The sequence below is a fragment of the Castanea sativa genome, chromosome 1 (assembly GCF_040712315.1).
Source record: "Castanea sativa cultivar Marrone di Chiusa Pesio chromosome 1, ASM4071231v1".
Lineage (NCBI taxonomy): Eukaryota > Viridiplantae > Streptophyta > Magnoliopsida > Fagales > Fagaceae > Castanea > Castanea sativa.
Genome location: NC_134013.1, coordinates 13,550,373 through 13,567,244, shown reverse-complemented (window position 1 = coordinate 13,567,244; position 16,872 = coordinate 13,550,373). Strand labels below are relative to the sequence as shown.

Here is a 16,872-nt window from a genome sequence, read left to right as displayed (position 1 = left end):
ATACTTTTAGTAATTATCTAGTAATATTACATTTACTTGAAGTGACTTTGTCTATTGGATTTCTACAAGATGGTTAGTTATTTAATTCAGATGGGAATCCTAGAGATCATGACAATATACGAAATTTTTTTCTGTAGAGCAATATAAAATCAAAGTGTACTTTGATGGGAAACATGTTGGTTAGTTGTTTAATTCAGATGAAAATCCTAGTGATCATAAGGCCTTTGCACAGGTTAACTTATGACAATATCTGGAAATTTTACTGTAGAAGGGATATAATAATCAAAGTGGGCTTTAATGCGAAAGTGAATTTTTGGCTTTGATATATGAGGATGATAATATGTATGTTTTACTCGGGGAATGAGGCAAGAGGTTTGGACCTCGAGATGCAAATATGGTATTGGTCTGGAATTCTAAGGCTATTGCCTGATAATCCTCATATATAATATAACATTGACATCTTCTGAAAATTGGATTAAAAACGATACATATATATATTTATTTTTGAGGAAAAAAAAAACGATACATATAAGTAATGATGTATAAATGAACATAATGTTTGTGATGGCCTTAATTTGGGGCTGGTCAATTGAACAATTTGAAAGTCACTAGAGTTCCAACTTCCAAGCGTAGGGAGGGGAGGTCGGAGCAGATTTTAACCAGAAGAAAATAGACATCATATTATTGATACTTCATTCACTTGCACAAATTTATAAGGTGATATTCTTCAATCCTCACCCGTTACCTCACCCTTTAACAAAGTAATCTTGTGGTGGGTAATTTGGATTTCAATAATTGATATCTGATGTTTGATATTATATAAATAATTTTAAAAATAAAGGTGGACAAACATAATTTACTACATGTGCAATTAGCCAGCAAATACCAGGCAGAAACCATATTGGCCATTGCCGAAGTACCAATCACTTGGATTTTACTGTATTACCATTTTTTCAAGCTGAACATACCTAAAAATAAAATATGGTCACCCGCAAAACCATTCTTGTGCAAGTCCAAGAGAAAAGAATATACTGCAGTTGTCATTGTAGAATGAGGCTCTAGATACTGCAAGAAGTAACAAATCTTAATTTTTAGACTCCCATCTTAGAGTTTATTCACACTTCAAAGGTTCCAAGAGTTGCACAAGCTGAAGATTTGATCTTGACCCTTTTATTTGTTTACCTTGATTGACTTCTTAAGTTTGGCTTCTTAGGTTTACTACACGTGAATTCAAGAACATCTGCTTATTGCCAAATAAAAACTGCAGATTCTTGTTGGTCTAATAACATGTTTTAGGTTTAAAATTTTGAAAATACAATTGATATACACTCCACAATCCTGAATTTAAAACTCTTCGAACTTTCACTCAAATCTATGATGCATTAGATGGCCAAATCAATTAAAAAAACATTATTACCAAAGTTTTACTTTGAGAGAGTGAGAGAGAGAGAGAGAGAGAGAGAGAGAGAGAAACACCAGGTTGATGAAACTTTTGGTTGCAACATTGACTACCAAAAAAAAAACTAGAGGACATTAGTGTGATGTTGACTATCAGTGTTTCGATGCTTAAATTAGCAATCGGGTTGTGTTGTTCTAGAGAAGAAGAATGGATTTAGTATCTACCTTCTTTTTTGAGAATTCTCCTTTTTGAAGATTGTTTTAGGTAGTTACTGATGGAGAACAGTTTATTAAATGCAAGTAATGACTTGTAACCATTGGCATTGATCTCATATCCTAATTGGTTCACATCTCTACTAGTTTCTCATGCTTAGATCAAGGGTATTGGTTGGCATCAATTTGGGAACTAATATCGTTATATTGCGGAGGTTCAACCAAGTAGGTGACCTATTTTTGCTAAGTAGGTGATATGGCATTCTTTGTTTTGCATATTTATACCAGTGATTATTTGAACCCAAACCTAACCTAATTCATTACCTAGTCGATAATAAAATAATAATTATGCTCTTTTTTGTATTTGAACAAAATGGTTGAGAAAACCCACGACAGAGGGTCTTTTTTGGAACACTTAGAAGTTATGCATAAAAAATATCAATTGCTTGATGAGTTTCTTGAAGCACATCAAATTAAGTAAAAAAAAAAAGAAGTGGTAAATCATAGCTAATTGCAACTTTTGAATTTCCGTTTTCTCCTACATAAATCATTATATAGATGTGAGTATTAAAAAAATGGTTAAAATCTAAAGTTACTTCTTTTTTTTTTAAATTGATTGTCATTTTTGTATTTATTTTTGTCATTTTTATCCTTAAAGTTCATCAAGCTTGTTGTCAATCTAATTCTTCTGTCCACTTCGGTTAAAAGTTGTATGTTAACATCTTTTAAAACAATGTAATTTTTTAAAACAATGTAATTTTTTAAAATAATATATTTTTTAAAATCTCTCTCTCTCTCTCTCTCTCTCTCTCTCTCTCTCTCTCTCTCTCTCTCTCTCTCTCTCTCTCTCTCTCTCTCTCTCTCTCTCTCTCTCTCCCTATGTTGTTTCTTCCCTAACTTGATCTACATCATCTTTAGGGATTAGTATGAGGTGGTAGTGGCATAAAGTTCATGGCTCCAAGATTGGCTCACAAAAGCAAGCTTGTACCTTTGTGGTGGACCTTTTTGTGTTTTGGGCTGAATTGCTCCTGTCATACTATGAGTCAATGATTTTGGGATAGGAGAGTCGGGACTGACCTAACTGAAACACACCCTAGGCCAGCTTGTGCACAAGTCAGAGCCCTGGCAGGAAAGTGTTTTCTTTTGTGTTCTTTCTTTTCCGTTGTTATTCCTTATCCCCCTCTACTATTCCCCTGTTGTTTTTTTTGCTGTGCACATCTATGGCCTTTTATACTGCTTGCTATGACATGGTTTATCATTTTTACCTCTCAACTACTTTTGGCCTGTTATGGGTGTCCTTTCAGGATTGTTCACTGGTCTGCCGGCTGCCCAACCACCACCACTACCCTGTATTGGCCGCGCCATGCCTCATTCCCAGACAAAAGTAGTTTCACCTTTATTTGCCTTATTGCTTCTAGGCTTGCAGGCTGAAGTGTCTGCCATGCTAGTTTCACATATATTAAGTCTTCCTTCAATTTCTACCGTCTAACATTTCTGCTGGATCAATTCACACAATATCTTGGGCTTCCCTAACCCATTTTATTCCTTGGGAATTCTCAGCCCATTTCAATCTTTGGGCATCCTCGGCCTATTTCATTTCTTGGGTATCCTTGGCTCGTTTCATTCTTTGGGCATCCTTGACATGTTTCATTCTTTCCTACTTCTCACATTCCCATGGGCTTTTGCTAAATCCTTTGGGCTTCCCTGGCCTTATTACCACATCCTTTACCTTTGGGTTTATTAGCCCACAAACCAATCCCACTTACCAATTCCTTTCTTTGGGCCCCTTCGACCCCTTTTTGTTTTTTTTTTCTCCCTATTTCTTATTATTCCCATGGGTTTATTACTTCATTCTTTGGGGCTTCCTTAGTTCGTTTACTTTTTTGGAGCTACTTTGTTATTTTATGGGCTTGTGGACCATTGTTCTTGCTATTCGGGCTTAGTGGTCTTTACTTTGCTATTTTCTTTCTTCACCTTTCTCATATTGTTGGGCTTTTTTGTCGTTGGGCCCTTTTGCTAAAAAATGGGCATCAATATTCAACCCTCTGAGCATATGAATTGCTCCAGCAATTCATATGCAAATAAAAGGTCTCTTCCTTCTCTCCTCTTTTTTTTCGCGGGTTTTTTGAACAGTGGGCCCTGCCTTATTTTCCTTCTTGCCGTAAACAGTGTTGTCTCTTCGAATTTCCTAGTTTAGTAGTTATTATGAAACATAGCTTCTGCTTCATTAATACAATGCTTCTTTTGACGGCTGACCCATTGCATCTTTTCACATCATCTTTATTGTTATTAGTAATTAAACCATTCATTTCCCATCATTCGCTCAAAACATCTTTTCATTCCCTTTTCTTCACCGTATCTTCTTTCTCAAAGCCTCCCTATCAATCTTCCCCAATCAAATAAACTCATCATGACGCTGGCGAAAGGCGAGGGTTCTTCTCGCCGTAAGGGAAAACAAGTTGCCACTGATGATCCTCCTACCAAAATCGTGGGAGAAGAGGCTCCCCTCTTTGAATCGGAACGCTCCGAGGAGGAGGAAGGGGGTTGCGACTCAAATAGCAAGTGCCCTCCCCTTATCGATCCATGGTACGACACCTACATCCATTTCCCCATGGTGTCCAATGACTAGTTCCCTTTACTGCCGGGCCGCCTGTGGCTCTTTATTTTCCACCGTGATACGGAGGTGTCTTGGGCCCCTTTGGCTTCCACCATTCCCGATCTTGATATATGCCAAGGGACATCGCTTCCAGTGCCCATCCTCTTTGAATTTTGGTTGAGTACCTCTTTGGGTTGGAAGGAGTGGGTGGGCAAAAAGTTGTCCGATACGGGTTTCATGGCGGCGTTACATTAGGTTGGCGTGTTAAAGGCCATTGTTTTATCCCATTGCTTGTCCAATTATAGGGACTTGTTCAATCTTCGCCATTTGGTCCACCAATGGTGTAGCGCCACCCATACCTTCTTTCTTTCTTGCGACGAGATCACCGTGACTTTAGAGGATGTGGCGAACCAACTGTTGTTTCCCATTCTTGGTGATGTGGACCCGAGGAATATTGAGCTTTCCACCGAGGAAGAGGCTGTGGAGGCCGAGTTGGAGAAAAGGATGAGTGGGAAGTTGTCGCATTGGGTTGGGACTTTCTCCAAGGCTTCCGATGTTGTCCACCATGCGGCCTTTGTTGTGTTTTGGCTATTTAAGTTCGTTTTTGGCTTTCACCCTCATTATGCTGTAAAACCTCTTTATTTTCGCTTAGCCATAAAGATTTTTGTCGGGGTGAGTCTGCCATTGGCACCTATGTTTCTGGGTCACTTGTATGTGCAGTTGGATATTCTGTAGAGTGATGAGAGGCAGGCAAGCTCCTACCACATAGTTACTACTTCTACCCACAGTACCATTTTGCAACATCTGCTGTGGGAGCGTTGTGCTAGCATTTGGCAAAGTGCAAGTATGTCTATTTTTCCAAAGAGAAGTACTGCTCCTATCCAAAGGTTAATACTGATTTTTGTGGCCGTTTTGTCTCTAATTTTCCATCGACTTACCGCTAGGTTGGGTTAAAGCCGTTTGGGCATCCTGCCATCGAGTTTTTTAATAATGGAGTTAGCTTTTGTTGGAGGGCATACAGGAATTTGGGCACTGGCTTCACATGTGCTGATTCGGTTATGGGCCCCTTTACTAACACCGTTGGGACCATCACCCCGTTAACTGCCTTTAATGAGAGGGGGATTACGTATTTGGCAGCCACTAATGCTGCGTGGCTGCCTTACCTTACTGATGAAGGTATCTACTTCGTACACTATTCTGCCAACAGGGTGAGGAGGCAGTTTAGGTTAGATTAGGACATACCTGATGATTTCACTGCCACTCTAGAGTTCACTACTTCCGTTTGGTAATTTCTGGAGCAGGCATTTCACAGCAGTCACCATTCTGGGTTCACATAGAGAAGGCCTTTGCACCGTTGTGATGCATGGGTATTGGCAGGCTGTGATAAAAAAATTTGGGCAAGAGTTGTTGGGTGGCTTTAGGTTTTCTCTCATTCCTCCTGAGGGCTTTCATGCCATCATTTTTGCCATATTTGAGTGGTAGCATGTGCTAGGAAACAGAGCAAGTCTGCCATATTTGAGTGGCAGGAGAAGGAGAAATGGTGGTATCTATATGCTGGTGAGTATCCCGCAGACTGGAAGAAGTAGGTGAAGGTGGTGAACCTTCTTGCGCTTGCTAAGAAGGGCTCGGTGTCTCGGAATGCTAAGCCCAAATCTGCCAAGAGAGGGGATGATTCTTCTGAGACTTGTTCCGATATTGTTCCCTATGAAGGCGGCCTTCCTCTTATTGGCAACATAGTTCTTGAGAGCTTTCCTCCTCCTTCTGCTTGTACCCGTTCCAGCAGGCGCTCTACTGCAGGCAAACCTAAGCCTTCGGCTCCTAGGCCACTACAAACGCTCCTTCTTCCAGTAGGACCTATGACAGTAAGAGGAAGACATCTCCACCGCCCCTATCTGCCCCTGCCGAAAGGAAAGTATGTTATTTTTAAGCTTTGCCTTCTCTCTATTTTACTTGTTTATAGGGCCTTCCTGTGGTTCACTTCACATGTATACTCATTCATCATCTTTTTTCTTCCTTGGCAATCTAATAAGCATAAGGAGGACAATTTTGCCACCCGCCCCATATTACTTGATGAGCTTGAGTTGGTGGTACATTCCTTCCCTTCGAATGCATTGTTATTGCCACGTGTCGCCATGTGTTTTCTCTCTTTTTTTTTTTTGCATTCTTATTTATTTCTCCTTCTTAATATTTTCCCTTTTTCTTTCTCTTCCCTTCTATCTCTTTTTTTTTTAGACTGATCCCGAGCCCCATTTTGTTTATCACCCCACGAGTGGAAAGGTTCCTACTACTATGGGCATGCCCATGGAGGGCTTTTTTGATGGGGCTGACATTGTGGCCAAAACCATGACCTCTGCTCCTATTGCTACACAAGGAGCTCCTGTCGAGGCTCCAATTCCTCCACCCAAGCCCATACCTGTTGAGGAGAGCATTCAGGCTGAGAGGGTTGGTGAGTTCGTTCCTACTTCTACTGAGATTCCTACTCCTCGGAAAGAAGTCACTCTTGTAGGTGCTTCACAAACTGGGAGTGCTTCTTGTTAGGACATATGTGATTCATGTTAGGAACATATGTCATCATGTATTGACTAATCCTTTGACAAAATGCACTTTACTTGTAATTGAGTAGATCTAGGATGTGTTTAGTGCTTCAAGAAATAAAGTTTCAAATTCAAGTGTTAAAACTATGCAAGTCTGTCTAAAAATCAAGTGATGAAGTGCTTGATTTTAAATCTTGAGATTTAAAAAGCTGTTCTAGCCCGATACTCGACAGATAGGGTATCTATCGAGAATTATGAAAATCAGATTTTTAGTTTTGATTTCATTCAAATTCGTGAGTATGAGTTTGAGCTTTCTTTTCTCACAATCCTAAACATATATAAGGATTATTTTAAAGGTCATCACAGTGAACACAGTTGCACAAGTGTGAAGCAAAGAGTTGTTCATGCAAATTGTGACCGGAAACCTAGTTTTCCCTAGTTCTTCTTTCTCTTTAAGAAGTTGCTGTATTTGCACATCGTAGGGTTTTGTGACCAAGCAACTTTGTGATCTTCATCATGTGATGAACTGAAGAACTTTGCAGTCAACATCCTTCTTAAGTTGGTGATTAAGTCACGTATTAGGATCTACGCATCTATTGGTTAGTCACGTACTGGGAGCCATGCTTTAAAATGGGAGATTGTCAGTACAGAACAACTCTAATTGGGGATTGGGTAAGGGTTCAACTGTAGGTTGGTATAAGGTACTGAGATTCCTTTACTTGTAACCGCTTGTTGTGATAATAGTGAATTCTCAAGAGCGGTGACCTTAAAATCACTCGGTGAGATTTTTGCCTTAGAGGTTTTCCCCATCGAAAACAAATCACCTTGTCAACTTTATTTTTCGCTACATTTTATTTTAGTTGGTGATTTGTTTGTGCTGTCACGTACATTCCATGTTAATTTGATTAATCAATAAACTTGGCTAATTAATTAATTAATTCATCACAAGTGATCAATACATTCTTCGCCTATTAAGTGGTGTCAGAGCAGACATACTCTGATTAGGTTTTTAATCTTTGCCATGTGATTCATTGACCCCTGTTTGTCATGGATAGAGGATAGTCACTCATTATTCGTTCTTTATTCGATGGTACTAACTATGCATACTGGAAAGTATGCATGAGAGTTTTCTTGCAGTCTTTAGATGAGAAAGTGTGGCAAGCTATGGAGATAGGCTAGACCAAGCCAAAGGAAACGCCGGCTGATCGGGATGATGCTAAGATCAAGGCGGCAAACTTCAATAGCTGGGCATTGAATGCCTTATTCAGTGTGGTCACAAATGAGGAATTCAAGACGATATCCTCCACTGAAATTGCGAAGGAAGTATGGACCATTCTCCAGACAACTTATGAGGGAACAAAGGCTATCAAGGACTCGAAACTTCAAAGGCTCACTACTAGCTTCGAAGAGATTAAGATGAAGGAGGATGAGTTATTTGATGAGTTCTATGCCAAGCTCGAGGACATAATGAACTCAGCTTTTAATCTCGGAGAAACCATTCCCGAACCCAAGATTGTGAGAAAGGTGCTCAGATCTCTGCTCAAGAGATTTCATGCCAAGATCACTGCTATTGAGGAATCAAAGGACATCGACAAGATTCCTTTGACAGAGCTGGTTGGCAATCTGCAGACCTATGTGTTGGGTTTGAAAATGATTGGAAAATCAAGTAAAGGTAAGAGCATGGCACTGAAGGCCAAGAGTAGTGACATAGATGAGTCTTCAGATGATGAAGATTCCAAAATGAAGTCCTACATTACTAAGTAATTCAAGAAGTTCACGAAGAATGCCAAAGCGAAGGGCTTTGACAAGGGCCATAGGCAATCTAGTTCTTCTCACTCTAAGAGCTTAGACAAAGGGAAGAAGGATGTTAGGGATAGCAATTAGTACACTATTCCTTCAGGACCTAAGTGCTTCGGGTGTCAAGGTTTTGGTCACACGAAACAAGAGTGCCCTATTTATCTCAAGTCCATCGGGAAGAGCAAGGCAATTGTTGCTGCTTTGAGCAAGGCAATTGTTGCTGCTTTGAGCAACACCGAACCTGAGGATGATTTCGAAAATGAGGATGACGAAATCCTAAATTCCTTCACTGCCATTGTCAATCCTACTGAGGGGATTGTAGAAGATGTGAATGAAGAAGAGGACTTGGTGGAATCAAAGTTTGAGAAGATGGATGAATAAGATGATATCCACACAGCCTATGCAAAAATATACAAGGTCTCGGAAAGATATGAGAAATTGTATAGGTTGGCCACCAAGAAGTTCAGTGATGTGGAGCTCGAATGAGAAGAAATCTCCTCAAAGTTTGATGAAGCCAATTAGACTATTGGAGCACTAAGGTTTGTGAATAATTTTTTGGCTGAGAAGACCAAGAAGCTTGAAGTAGAGTTGTTTCAAGTCAGAGCTCAATTGGAGAGGACTTCAAGTGCAAAGCTTGACGAGATGCTCATTATGTAGAAATCTGCTTCTAATTGAACCAGTTTAGGGTACGATTTCTCTTCTCCTAATATTGCTTCTTCTAGTACTATTGTTTTTGTTTCTTCTGCTAATAATGTTGAATTTGAGAACAATAATATTAAAACTATGATAGCTAGTGAGAACATAGACAAGAGTAAATCTATCTTAGGACCACCCCCTAAGCTTATTAAGAAAGAAACCAAAAACCCTAGGGCTAAGAAAAGTAATGCTCAAAAGTCTAAAGAGAAGAAGCAGCATTTATGTCATCATTGTGGAGTAGCTGAACATACTTGACCTAATTGCTATAAGTGGCTAGCCACTCAACAGAGCAACAACATCGTCTCATCGGGGAACCTAAGTCAGTTTTCATCCTCTCTTACTCCTCTTAGAGATCTCCTCAAAGTCTTCATGTTCCTTTTGAACTTGAACAATTGTAATTTTTCCCCTTCTCTGTCGGTTCAAGGGTTCGCTAAAAAGAAAGGTTCTTCCAAGGTGTGGAAGGAAAAAGGGTCCAAGTGATTTAGTCACTTCTCTCTCTCTCTCTCTCTCTCTCTCTCTATTTCTCTCTCTCTCTCTATTTTTGTGTTTGCATTACTTGTGTTTTTTGCTTTATTGTTTTGAGTCAGTCTAGTTTTATGCATTGTTTTGTTTAACTTGTTTTTGTTTGTGTGTTTTTCAGTTTTGCTTTATTTTTTTTTCCAAAAAAAAAATTGAAAAATAAGAAAAATACAAAAACTGTGTGTTTGTGTACATTGGTACTTGTGTACCTTGAATGGCCAATGAAACAAAGTTTTCTAAATTTTGTATCTTTTGTAACTTAGATAAGCATCTTTATGCACAACTAAGCAAGTGAGCTTTGTGGCTCATGTTTGTGATGAGTAAGATTAAGTTATCTCTTGTACTTAACACTCGTATCACTCTTTTTGACGGGAATGACTAGAAAATTCAAAGAGAAAGACATAAATAACTATCTCACCATTGTTGCCCGCCAATCATGAAATGACATTGGTATGCTTCAGTATAGTAAAAGTGCAATGTCAAAAGCTTAACGTAGTTGGGTATTTCTTTTCTCTCTCTTATATGTCCATGCATGATATGCTTAAAAGAAAATATGCAAAAAAAAAAATTAAAGCAAAAAGAATCAAAATACTTTAAAATATGATTGCAAGCGTGTATTCTAAGAGATGTGGAAGTTATATGATGTACCTTGAAGGTGATAGTCCCCATCAAGCAGTTATGATCGTGTGTGAGTTAAATTGATTTGCTTATATCTCAAATTGTCATAACATGTAGACACTTATGCAATCTTGTGATGTTTTTCACACACAACACGCAATATTCTTTGCTACTTTTGATATATGTGCACGGACAATGTGATTTGACCATCACAAGGAATACATGTGTTAATGTATACCCACTAAACTGTCTTGACTTGTTTTTGAAATATGAAATTGGTTAGACTTGTTTAGTGTGTGTGTGTGTGTGTTTTTGGATCTAAATGCTTGACATTTTTCTTGATAGAGAGATTTTTTGAGAGCTAAAATTGTTGTTTGGATCTTTGGTTGAGTAGCATGCTTGATTGCATTCATATCTATGTTTTTCTCTTCTTGAAAAACTGTTTTTCAGCAATCTCAACAACTTCTCGATACCTCTCGATAGCTAGGCTATCTATCGAGCTCTTCACCTTCTTTTTATCACAGTCTCCATAGCTCCTCGATCCATTGAGAAAGTCTCTATCTCCTCGATAGATGCTCGATAGCTTCTCGATCCATCGAGCCCCTTTGCTGTGGAAACCTCTGGACAACTCCTCGATAGCTATTTCTTGCATTTTAATTCTCGATAACCCTTGACACCTCTCGATCCATCGAGAATTATGAACTTCTATATAAAGGGTCAGCGCGAATTTCTCTTCACTTTTCTCGATCTTTCTCGATCCTTTCTGACCTCTCATCTTCCCAAACACCTCTCTTTCACTCCAAACCTCTTCCCCAAGTGTTCTTCGGTCTCAAGATCATTTCTTTTCTCTGGTAAGACTCCTTCTCATTCATTTCTTCATGCATTTCATCTTTTGTGACCTAACTTTTGGGGTTTGTTGAAAAATTTGGAGTTTTTCAAAATTAAAGAGGTTTTTGCAAAATTTTGGGATGGATTTTGTATATTTGATCCTAAATGATCATGCATTGCATCACATTTACATTATAATAATGTTTCATGCATTTTAGATGTGTGTTTACTTTGTTGCAAACTTGTGTGCTGGTAGGTTTGGATTAGGTTGAGCCCATGATGCTTTTAAGTTTGCATATCACGTATTCATGCATTTTTCATGCATACGTACCTTCATTTCTTTATATTCATATATTGAATTGTTTTGGTGCTTTTCTGCTTTCTCCCTTTCTTTTTCCTTCTTTTAGTCTGCATCATGGCACCTAAACTGAAATCCACTCCGTCTCGAAACCTTCTTCATTCCAAGGCATCTTCCTCTGATCCTACTCTCTCTCATCTTCGGTTTTGTGGTGAGAAAGCCCATAAGGACTTCTTGGAGAACTTTTCCTGACGAGACATTCATTCGAAATGCCAAGTCATACTATCGAACTTCTCAGATACTGACCTACCCACTGTCATCCACAGTAGGGGTTGGGAGTCACCATGTGGCGTCCCAATCATTTTTCATTCCGTGATCATACTAGAGTTTTACTCCAATATGCACGGTTTCAATTATTCAGTACCTCATTTTTCTACTCGCGTTCGAGGTACGCACATTGCGGTCACTCCGGATATTGTATCCGATGTGCTTCATGTCTTGAAGGTGGCGCATCTTGACTACCCCGGTTGTGAGTGTCTTAGGATTGTGTCTAAAGATGAACTTATATCTCTATTCTGTAAGACTCTTTCTTCTCGAGGTGATAGTCAGAACACCCGTTGCTCGGCCTTTGCTAAAGGTCCAAGGTTTCTTAATATGGTGATAACCTTTTTTCTACATCCTCTATCACACTATAACTCTATCACAGAGCCTCATGCTCGATTTTTGCTGTTCCTCTTGGAGCATCTTACTATAGACTTCCCTTCTCACTTCATTATCTCCCTCATAGATGTATATAGGGATACGACGACTCGTGATAAGCTTATCTTTCCTTCAGCTATCACGAGAATTCTTTGTCATTTTTATTTTTCCTTTCCTATTTCCAATCATTTTTCTGTCATGTGTCCCATTGATGCAGCGACTGTTAGACGAAGTTAGGCCTACCTTCGACCGAAGCGACCACTGACTGAAACAACGACACCTCCAGCTTCTTCAGCTCCATCCACATCCGCTCCTTCTTCTTTTGCAGGCAGTGTGACTTTTGATGTGGTCATGGTGCAGCTTCAGTGCATGGATGCTCGCTTGACACTCTCAGTGATAAGCTGTGTCAGGTGAACACCTATGTCGGTTGAATTGCATGATAACAAGCTCACCTTGGTGGCTTCATTGTGTCTTCTACTCTTTCTCTAGAGACTTCTAAGGATGAGGACAATGATGGTGGCTCTGATGGTGGTGATATGAGGATAATGGTGCTAGCTCCTCTAGCGATGATGAGATGACTGCTTGAGTTACTTGCCATTTGTCATTTGTGACAAAAAGGGGGAGTAATTTTGGCGATAAGAGTACTCATGTATTTAGGGGGAGAGTTAATACATATGAGATTTTTGTTAAGAGGAGTGTCTATACTTTGAGGGATGTAGTGAGGACTTATGTATCTTTTCTTTTCTTTATCTTATAGATACTTAGTTCATGTACCTTTGGTCTTGCATGAAGAGGTTGTTATTACAATTCTTTCACTTATCTTTACATGTGTTGTTTGTTTTCTCTCTTTATGCACATGCTTCTTATATATTTGTATGCAATCTTTTATTTCTGTTTCACACTAAGATGCATTAATGTGTTTTGTTTAAAGTGTTTCAAAAATACAGGTTGTCAAAGTCTTCATTGCCATGAACTTTCTTCTTGAAATTTTTTTCAAGAGTTTGTGTTAGGATAGATTTTATTGTATTCAACGAGTATGAGTTGAGTGATTTATGACTTCTCTCATATGTTCATTTGTTTGTTGTTGTAACACCCCCAACCTAATTGCATAATTAAATTTATGAGTTTATATGTTTGTTATTATCTTAATTAATTTAAGTGCATAAAGTTTTGATATTGTGATATTATAAACCATGTATACTCTTTTGATGTTGTAGAAATGAGTTTTATTAAGGTAAGGATATATATAAGTAAAGTTATTTTGGCATTGGGTCTTTCTAGAAATATAAGCTCTTAAGGGGTTGAAAGTCATAAAAAAGAAAAGAAAAGAAGAAGAAGTGAGCAATAGTTTTTTTTTTCCTTAGCATTATACGTGTCCCACCCCAAGAAAAGTCCACTTCCTTTATCTTATCTTCTTGGCTGCATCAGAAGTCCAACCCCCTTGTCTTCTTTTTCTATTCCTCTTTCTTGCTTCTTTGTTTTCTTTCTCTCTTTGCTTTCACACGGCAAGACCTCTCTCTCTCACTAAAACAATAAATCTCACTCTAAAGAAGGAATTAAGAGCCTAAAACTAAAGTTTCAGCTTCAAATTTGTGGGTAAGTAATTAAAACCTTATATGATTTTAGAGTATTTTGATAGTTTAATTGTTTTCCCTTCTTTGTTCTCAAATATGATTTTAGGGGCTAAACTTGTGATTCTGTTTTTGTAAGTTGAAAGTTTGATGGTGTTATGTTCTATTGGATGCTTAATAAGTTATTTTAATGTTTATTGTATTGGTATAAAAATACCCAAATGAATGGAAGACCATTTGCATTTAGTTGATGAATTTTGTATCAACATGCACTGAAGTTGTCACTGTGACAGATTTGATGTTCACTACAAGAAAATTTTGTATTAAATCATTTGCTGTGAATTAGGATGCTAGGAGTAGTTTTTATTAATCCTAAGACACATATGGTTGTAATGGAAGTGGTCTCACTGCATTTGGATTAATACAAAAATAATGGTTTAATTTCTAAGTTGCATAAATTTCTGTCAGGACAGATTTGAGCACGTTGCCTTGTACGATTTTTAATAAATTATTTTTTTATGCTTTGACTTTGAAATTTATACGGTATATATTAAACATACAGGGGAGTATCTCTGTAAAATTCCATGACAATTGGATGTGTTTTGACAGCCCATTCGTATTTTACAAATGGGGAATTTGCTACTGAAATGATCAGTAAACAGTGTAGGATAACTATGACTTTATAGATTTAATTTTGAAGTTAGGGTAAATGTTTTGAGCTATAATTTAATGTGCTTATCTTTTGGTATGTTTAGATCACATATGAATTTTTATGGCTTGGTTTCTCTGTATTTTGGTATGTTATGAGTTTGATGATTGTACCTTGTTTTTGGGAAAACTCTATGTGATGGGAATTAAGATTTTACTAAGTTGGGAGTTAGGTTGTGTTTGAGGTATAAGTTTATATTTTAGGAAGAGTTGTTAGTAATAAGTTTTGGTCTTTCATTTAGGTGACAAGAACGAGAATACGGACACTTGAGCTCCTCTGGTACAAATCTCTCGCGTCTTCTGTTTTCAGGTAAGGGATTTGTGACATGTGCATTTGATAAGTATAAGGACTATTTAGAAAACTATAATGCATTAAAACCTTTTAATTAAAGATATTACATATAAGCATGAATCAAGTAAAGATTTATGTTCGTGACTTATTAAATCCAATATATATATATATATATATATATATATATATATATAATCATTTTAGCATATTGATGCTATTACTCATATCACGAACATAATGTTTAAAGAAAGAATTGGATATGCTACTGTTATTAAATAGTTATGTAAAAGTATAGTATCTGAAAAGTATAGTTTTTAGTTATTCCATTGTCATGATCTGAACTCAGCCAGTAGGGGTTATAGTACTGGTATTTCCATGGAGATTCTGTTTGGCCATTAAAAGTGGGACTGGCTCTGCTGTACCCGCCCTTGTTGGTAACCGCCAACTTGTGGAAGATGTCAACCTACCCCCATGGTTGAAAGTATGTATTATGATATGATTCTGGAATTACCTAGCATTGTGGGGAATGCTAGATGCCTGACACTAAGTGCTGGAAGCCTCCCAAAGCTGTGACAGACTTACAATTGGACTAACTAATATGTATTATAAAAGAGTTATTAAGCTATTTGGAAGTTATAAGAAAAGTATGATGATAAGAAAAGTATGTTGAATTATGTTTAAGTTCCTTATCATGTTCTTTTATTATTATATGAAAGGAAAATGAAGTATTTTCATTTGAAAGTTCATAAGTTAATTTAAGAACAATATGAATAGTATGAAGGCTATTTTATCAAAGCTGACATGTCCATAAAATATTTGATTTACATGCATTCTTATCAAAGGCCCATGGAGCTTAAAAACCTTACTGGGCTTCGCAGCTCACCCTATTATATTTCAGTGCACAGGTTCTTCCTGGAAGCAGCAAGAGTATTAGAGGTGGCAAGATTCTGTGATTCTCTTTTGTTTAGATTGTATAGTCTTTTTTGTTGTATAGTAGTTTAGCTCTTTTGTTGTATAAGAGGAATCAAGAAGTACTTGATCCTTTGAGCACAGATGTAATTCTGAACTTTAGTTTGGTTTGAACCCCAGTTGTATGTCTTTGGGGTTGGATTTGTAAATAAGAGTTATGCTAAATGTTTAGCTATGTAATATTTGCACGAATACCTGAAGTTTCAGCCAAGTGGCAATCTTGCAAAGTTCAAATGAAATGAATTTTCAAGGTTTTTACATTTTTGTATATTATGGCTTGATGATGCCAAGAAAATCAGTAGGCTGGATGCTTCGGACTTGAAAGGACTACTGGTTCTTTCTACGGCCTGAAAAAGAAAGAAAAGCGTATCAAAGGCGACCGGGGCTGCTGGCCAAAAATCCTCCGATAGCAAAGTTAGTTTTTTCCTCTAAGTTATTCGAATTCCAACTTTTTTGGAGTAAAAACTGAACATACCTTGGCCTTGTCTGAGACAGCCTTTATATAGTGTTCTTATAGACGGTTATTGAGACAGGAACCTCTCCTGGATTCAAGGAGGCTTAACGTAACTGCCATAACCGTTTAGGAGTTACACTTCTATTCCACAACGGGTACATGACCGTTATGCGTGGGATAAGGGATTGTCACATTATATTCGGAGATTCTCCTAAGTATGATACCCTCGTCTTGGAATTCCTTCATCGATCGCGCCTGTTAATTCTAAGTGTAACATCTTAGTCCACGAATCTTTATATGGACGAGTCCTCATAAGGTAGGCTGTGCGCATCCTATGGACGAGGGATGTAGCTTCGCTATCACCCTCTGGACGTCCTTGTCCGTTACTCTCGTCTTGAGGATAACTTCTGGACGGCTGCGAAGGTGGTGACCGTCCAAGGACGGGTTGAGTGTTTTCACCCCACATCAGTTGCCCCTCGTCCAGGAGTTATACGATGTATCAGCAGATTCTAAAATGCACCACGTGTCGCATATCCATAGGAGGTTAGTCAACTGGTTTATTCCTCTGAGGCATGCGCCACGTGTCACCTTCTAATTAGGTCTGTCGTTGCGGTTACCGAGACTTTTCTGCCTATAAATAGTGGTTTCTCTCTCGTGCCCCTCTCACTTTTCCAAATTTTCT

The 16,872-nt window shown here is 38.1% G+C and overlaps 1 long non-coding RNA gene across 1 annotated transcript; it reads left to right on the top strand.

Annotated features, from left to right (window-relative positions):
• The first annotated feature begins 13,590 nt into the window (after positions 1-13,590).
• On the top strand, positions 13,591-15,990 carry LOC142607695 (uncharacterized). Its single transcript, XR_012839368.1, has 3 exons — positions 13,591-13,792; positions 14,718-14,785; positions 15,666-15,990. It is a non-coding gene; the product is annotated as an uncharacterized LOC142607695 (long non-coding RNA).
• Positions 15,991-16,872: the final 882 nt, after the last annotated feature.